Source organism: Herpailurus yagouaroundi, unplaced genomic scaffold (assembly GCF_014898765.1).
Source record: "Herpailurus yagouaroundi ecotype Mexico unplaced genomic scaffold, PumYag 28, whole genome shotgun sequence".
Classification (NCBI taxonomy): domain Eukaryota; kingdom Metazoa; phylum Chordata; class Mammalia; order Carnivora; family Felidae; genus Herpailurus; species Herpailurus yagouaroundi.
In genome coordinates, this window is record NW_024412376.1 from 14,911,927 (window position 1) to 14,919,335 (window position 7,409).

The 7,409-nt window shown below is 44.3% G+C and overlaps 1 long non-coding RNA gene across 1 annotated transcript in view; it reads right to left on the reverse strand.

Moving 5' to 3' along the window:
* LOC121027040 (uncharacterized) overlaps positions 1–4,200 on the reverse strand; it is a 28,001-nt gene extending 23,801 nt beyond the window's left edge. Inside the window, exon 1 of the long non-coding RNA XR_005788534.1 lies at positions 4,189–4,200. This is a non-coding gene — a long non-coding RNA (uncharacterized LOC121027040). The remainder of the gene's footprint in view (positions 1–4,188) is intronic.
* Positions 4,201–7,409: the final 3,209 nt, after the last annotated feature.

The window sequence follows — 7,409 nt, forward strand, 5'->3', positions numbered from 1 at the left end:
GCACAGCAAGTACGCTATTTTATTTGGAATTTATTTGGAGAGTGCCTAGGGAGGCTGATGTAGAAGGTGGGGTGACTCAAGACCCCCCCCCCCTCCATGAATCCCAGTGCTTCTCATCCTTTTGATGATTTTGCTAGGTGGGTATTGTCTCGATTTTATTCGAGAGGCTCAGGAAAGTCCAGTATTATCTAGGTGCTTCTGATAATTAGAAAACTCTAGGTCTGTAGATCTTGTCCCCAAGAGGTCCTAGCTGATAGCTGCCGCATCTTGGGGATGCCTGGCCTCCAGCTGTCAGTCCCTGTGCCTGCCAGGGCCCATCAGAGAGAACCATCTGGACACATATACTTCTACCTGTTTGGTCCCCATTAAAGATCGGAGTGGAAGGAAGGAAGTCTCAGGGTCCACCCACGGTTACTAAACCTTCAATTGAGTGGGATAGCTGAGGAACTCAAACAATAGTGGGGAAGAAGACTGGCCACCAAGGTGGTCCCACTGCAAGCTTCCCCAGTCATATCTTGAGAACCAGGGACTCTAGACTGCAAATGAGTGTTTTTGATGGGGTTTGGGGGTGATGGTGCGGTTTGGAGCTGATGGTCAAGAAAGAATTCTTGAAGACATATTTGGTGCAGAAAGGTGATTTTATTAAAGCACAGGGACAGGAACTGTGGGCAGAGAGTTGCACCGGGGTTGTGAAGAGTGGCTGGTTACATACTATGGAGGTGGGGCAAAGTCAAAACGGAAGTTTCCGAAGAGATTTTCTTATGCTAAAGACTCACAGATTACTGGAGGCCTAGCTATTGTCCAGCTAAGGTTGTTTTTCCCTCTAGCAAAGCATTAACATCAAGACAGTATGGAGTTCCTGGACAGTAGGCTATTAATTTTTTTTTATTTTGTTTTTTTAATGTTTTTGTTTTGTTTTGTTTTGTTTTGTTTTGAGACAGAGACAGAGCATGAGCAGGGGAGGGGCAGGGGGAGAGGGAGACACAGAATCCGAAGCAGCCTCCAGGCTCCGAGCTGTCAGCACAGAGCCCGACGCAGGACTCGAACTCACAAACCGTGAGATCATGACCTGAGCCGAAGTCGGATGCCCAACCGACTGAGCCACCCAGGCGCCCCGGACAGTAGGCTATCGATGAGATTGCCTTTTTCTGGTAAACTAGTGGAGATTTTTTTCAGTTTAACAATTTGTAGGGTTTTTTTGTTGCTGTCGTTTTTTTTGTTTTTTGTCCTTTTTGGGTAGCTGGGAGTGTCCAGGGAATATCATACATATCCCACCTGGGGGCGGCAGGTGTGCTGGCTTGTGCTTTGCTCTCAGCCTGCCTTATGCTCCCTCATCATTTTGACATGTCACTTTCCACATGGTGTCAGTCATTTTCAAACCCCATAATGGAGCTCATAAAAGGAAGCCCACATGGGGGTGACACGCAGATAAATATGATAAATCTCTCATCGTAACAGGAGTGCTCAGTACTTTGCACTGTCTCATTTGTATGATGTTTTCAATGGGTGCCATTATAGAGCTAGAAATCACTTTTGAAATAAAAAAGAGATAAACAAGTACTACCAGAGTAGAATTTGACCCTTCCTACCACATCTGGGAATGCTTCACGGGGAAAGGAACACAGCACATAACTTACTTGTTTATTCTCCCCGCCGCCGCCCTCACTGGATCTTAACTCCGTGAGGACAAGCATTTTTGCCTATAGTTAAAAAGAAAGCCACAGGGCCACAGTGGAGTCATTTGCCCCAAGGACAGCAAACCAAGACTTAACTGCAGGTTCCACCTACCCAAGAGTGGAATTTTAAACTAATCTATCTGGAATTTCTGGTCAGCATCAATGAGGTCATCTGTCCCATGGGCCCTTTCCATGCCCCCTCCCCTCCCCTGGGAAGATGACATTACCCACCTAATAAGACCCCCTGCCCGCTGTCTGAGGGAAGGCAGCGGTGCCTGGAACGGTCTTCTTTTGCTATAACCTTTTGCCCCAACCTCTTTCCCACAAAAACTTTCCATTTTGTACAGCTCCTTGGAGCCCTCCTTACTTGCTACATGGGGGGTGCTGGTCAATTCACAAATTGCTTAATAAAGCCAATTAGATCTTTACATTAACGTGGTTGAATTTTGCTGTTTAATGCTATGTTGTTCTTTCTGCATCCCCAGCATGTCACAGAGTGCCTGGCACCTGGTACAGAATCAATAAATATTTACTGAGTGACTGTATCAGTGAATGAAGTGGGCCTTGAATCTTAATCTGCCAGGTTTGAGGTCAGAGGCTCAGGGAATACCCCTCAGAGCTTATAAGGGCCTGGGCCTGTATAGGCAGAAGCCATTCGCCTGCTGAACCTCTGGAAAAGAGGCCTAGGTATATACTCAAAAGACATGAAAACATATGTCTTCACAAAAATTTGTGCTCCGTGTTGATTGCAGCATTATATACAGTAGTCAAAAGATGGAAAAATCCAGTGTCCATCCACTGATGAGCAAAATGTCATACACACATACAATGGAACATTTTTCATTCACAAAAAGGAATGAAACACTTGTGTATGCTACAACATGAATAAACTTTCAAAACATTTATGCTAAGTGAAAGAAACCAGTCACAAAGGCCACATAGTTATTAATTCTATTTATATGAAATGTCCAGAATAGGCCACTCTATATATAGAGTAGACAGATTCGTGATTGAGGCTGAAATAGGAGATTTGGGGGTGAAAGATAAAAGATACAGGATTTCTTTTCAGAGCGATAAAAGTGTTCTAAAATTGACTGTGATGATGGTTTTATACTTTTATTTATTATGTTTATCTATTTATAGATAGTATTTATACATTTTTAAGTTTATTTATTTTGAGAAAGAGAGAGAGTGGAGGAAGGGCAGAGGGAGAGAGAGAGAAAGAGACAGAGAGAGAGAGAGAAAGAGACAGAGAGAGAAAGAATCTGAAGCAGGCTCTACACTGTCAGTGTGGAGCCCAATATGGGGTTCAAGCTCATGAACCGTGAAATCATGACCTGAGATGAAATCAAGAGTTGGACGTTTAACCGACTGAGCCACCCAGGTGCCCCTATTTATATTATTATATTATTATAGTAAATAATATATTTATAAATATATGTTATTTATAAATATGTTATATAAATTATGTTATATATAAATACAAATTTACATTTATATTTATAATATCTTATAAAATTATATATAAGCTATTGAATTGTACCCTTCAAATGGATAAATATTATAGTATGTCACTTATATCTCAATACACCTATTACCAAATAAAAGAAAATTGAGGAGAGAAGTACAGGAAAAGGCTAACTAAGGTAGCAATCATTTATTTTTTCTTTTTGGGGCTGTCCTTTTTTTTTTTTAAACTATTCTTTTTTTTAATAATTTCTTTTTTTTTAATGTTTTTTTAATTTATTTTTGAGACAGAGAGAGACAGAGCATGAGTGGGGAAGGGGCAGAGAGAGAGAGGGAGACACAGAATCTGAAACAGGCTCCAGGCTCTGAGCTGTCAGCACAGAGCCCGACGCGGGGCTCGAACTCACAGACTGTGAGATCGTGACCTGAGCTGAAGTTGGACGCTTAACCGACTGAGCCACCCAGGCGCCCCTATTCTTTTTTTTAATGTTGTTTATTTTTGAGAGTGAGCAGGGGAGGGGCAGAGAGAGGGGTACAGAGGATCCAAAGCGGGATCTGCGCTGCCAGTGCAGAGCCCAATGTGGGGCTCGAACTCACCATGCGTGAGATCATCCCTGAGCTAAAGTTAGAAGCTTAATCAACTGAGCCATCCAGGTGCCACCCCCTTTTAAAAAATGTTTTTATTTATTTCTTTATTTTGAGGGTGGAAAGGGGCAGAGAGAGAAGGAGAGAGACTCCCAAACAAGCCCTGTGCTGACATGGGGATCTATCTCACAAACTGTGACATCATGACCAGATCTGAGATCAAGAGTTAGATGCTTTAGGGGCACCTGGGTGGCTCAGTCGGTTAAGCGTCCGACTTCAGCTCAGGTCACGATCTCGAGGTCCGTGAGTTCGAGCCCCGCGTGGGGCTCTGTGCTGACAGCTCAGAGCCTGGAGCCTGTTTCAGATTCTGTGTCTCCCTCTCTCCGACCCTCCCCCTTTCATGCTCTGTCTCTCTCTGTCTCAAAAATAAATAAACGTTAAAAAAAAAAATTAAAAAAACAAAGAGTTAGATGCTTTTTATTTTTTATTTTTTTTTAATTTTTTTTTCAACATTTATTTATTTTTGGGACAGAGAGAGACACGGCATGAACGGGGGAGGGGCAGAGAGAGAGGGAGACACAGAATCGGAAACAGGCTCCAGGCTCTGAGCCATCAGCCCAGAGCCCGACGCGGGGCTCGAACCCGGACCGCAAGATCGTGACCTGGCTGAAGTCAGACGCTTAACCGACTGCGCCACCCAGGCGCCCCAAGAGTTAGATGCTTTAAGGGCACATGTACCCCAGTGTTTATAGCGGCACTTTCAACAATAGCCAAATTATGGAAAGAACCTAAATGTCCATCAACTGACGAATGGATGAAGAAGATGTGGTTTATATGTACAATGGAATACTACTTAGCAACGAGAAAGAATGAACTCTGGCCATTTGCAGCAACGTGGATGGAACTGGAGGGTATTATGCTGAGTGAAATAAGTCAGTCAGAGGACAGATAGCATATGTTTTCACTCATGTGTTCATCTTGAGAAATTTAACAGAAGACCATGGGGGAGGGAAAGGGGAAACAAATAGTTACAAACAGAGAGGGAGGGAGGCAAACCACAAGAGACTTAAATACAGAGAACAACCTGATAGGAGGGGGATGGGGAGAGAGGGGAAAATGAGTGATGGGCACAGAGGAGGGCACTTGGGATGAGCACTGAGTGTTGTATGTAAGCCAATTTAATGATAAATTATATTCATAAAAAAAAAAAAAGAGTTGGATGCTTAACTGAGCGACGAAGGTGCCCCCTTTGGGCTGTCTTTTAAGAAGTCCTTTTTCTGAAGAAATGCCTGATTTATTTTCATTTTATTTGTAAGTGCTTGTAAATTTGTTTTCCTCTGGCTTCTCTCTGCCGGCTTCTAAATCCCCGGGGAGTTAGACTCTGTAGTGGAAAGATTTTTCACCAATGGTCTGTTGCTATTCAGTGGGTGCCTTAGTAGTTGGCAATGGTTTCCGGTGGTATTTCAAGCAGAAAGAGTTAGGGTTCCCCAGAAGAAGAAGGACAGACATAGCTCTCTTGACATAAGAAAAATCATTTTAGGCCTCCAGCTGTCTTGTGAAAGAATGTAAGAACAAACAGCCACTGGCAGGTCAGCAGGTAGCCTAATCATATTCAGAAGTGAAAATTGACCTGACACACACTGAGCACTGGTGAGTTATCTTCACAGGATCTAAACCCCTATGAGCACTCAAATACCAGACCAGCTGGAGTCAGAGAACTGATAATGCTGACCCTTGCTGGCCCTAGTGATTTTGACATGGACTCCTTCGCTTTAAGATGACCTTTGGCCCAGCCTCATGCTGTATTCCCATTACACAAACCCGTTTGTGAATATGTATGCACCCTTAGCTTAAAACTTCCCCAGGTCTGGGGGTGTCTGGGTGTTTCAGTCGGTCAAGCCTCTGACTTCGGCTCAAGTCATGATCTTGAGGTTTGTGAGTTCAAGCCCTGCATCGGACTCTGTGCTGACAGCTCGGAGCCTGGAGGCTGCTTCAGATTCTGTGTCTCCCTCTCTCTCTCTGCCCTCCCCCGCTCATGCTCTGTCTCTCACTCTCTCTCTCAGAAAGAAATAAACATTAAAAAAATTAAAAAAAAAAAACCACTTCCCCAGAACTGTTGTTCGAGCAGACACTGATTTGGGAAATACAGACTAGGTGTTCGTCTGTATTTGTTGCAAGCAAGACCCTTCCTTTTCCTATTCTTTGGCTTGGTTGTGACTTGAGGCCCAAAATCCACCAAGGGGAGAAACCAGGTTCGGGTAACAATTTTAGCAGCGGTCATGGTCTCAGTTCCTTCTCCCAGGTGTTGGCTCAACAGTGATGAGTGAATCCCCTCCCTATCTTTCTTTTCCTCCCAGTTAGTGCTCAAACCTGTTAGTTCAAATTCGCCTGCAGGCTTAGAGTTGCAAGGGTCTTCCAAGATCAGACCAACCTTCCTGCCCAAATGGACTTAAAAGGAGAGCAGCTGGACAAGAAGGTCATAGGCCCAAGGCAAAAGTGTGACAGCATGGAAGTCTTTTCACAATCCCCAAAGGAATAGGATCATATTTAACACAATAGAACAAGTTAACTTTCTTTTTAACCATCTATTTGGCCAAAGACCAGAGGAAAGGAGAATAGAAAACAGTTAATTGTCTATTCTGTAGTACACTCTATTATATAATACATGCCTTTTAAAGCATATTCTCAACCACCGCGTGATGAAAGGAACAGTTTTTACAGATGAAGAAAAAGGGACTCAAAGACAACTTGAGACAATTTATTGGGAGCAGAGCAGCGTTTATAACAGCACTTTGTGAACCCGCAGACTCAGCCTTTCTCCTGCTTCAACAGGCAATAAGAGAGGCCACAACTCACACACCTGTGAGCCACAGAGTCTGTGAGGGGAGTTTAGGAAGGGACAAAGAGTGGCTTTTTTACTGGCCAAGGTACTGTGTCCTTAGGAGATTGCTGCTACAATGCAAATAGGTAACCTGTAGAAATAAGTGCCCAGGATCCCATGGCACACTTTCTGCTAAGAATTACTCTCCCTTTACTGGGTCTGCTGGGGAACTTCCTTCCCCAGCCAGCTTCGGGCTCTAGTCCCTACTAAGACCACTTGGAAGGCACTGCCTTCCCTCAAGATCCCCACGCTTCAGCATTCTGTCTCAGAGGTGGGGGTCTCAACACAGAGCAGGTGCAGCAGAAGCGGAGGCCGTCTTGTTGAGAATTTCACCATAGTGTGGATTCTCACGGGCAGTCTGGCGGGTTATGGAGAGGGTTCTGTCAGTCCTTCAGCTCCAGGTCTGTGATTCTACAGCCCCTGCGTCAGTCCTTTCCTCTGGGAGGTGGAAGACGTTTGGAATCTGCCAGGTATGACTTTAGGTAAGTGACTCAGAGCCTCTGACCCTCAGATTCTTCATCTGGCTAATGAAGATATTTATATTTACCTCATACCATTGTGGGGACTGGATGGACAGGGCTCCATGCATTCCATTTCCTCTCCATTTGTATCCCAAATCCAAGCAATGACATATTTCCTCAAAACTGGAAGCTCCCCAGGGACATAATTGGCTCCCACTGGGTCAACCAGTCCATTTTGGAGGATATTATATAAGCAAGGCAGAACTTTAACTGGGATTAGAGCTGCAACCAGAACCCTGTAGCCCCAGAGGTTCCTTCTGCCAGAGGCTTAGGGATGTA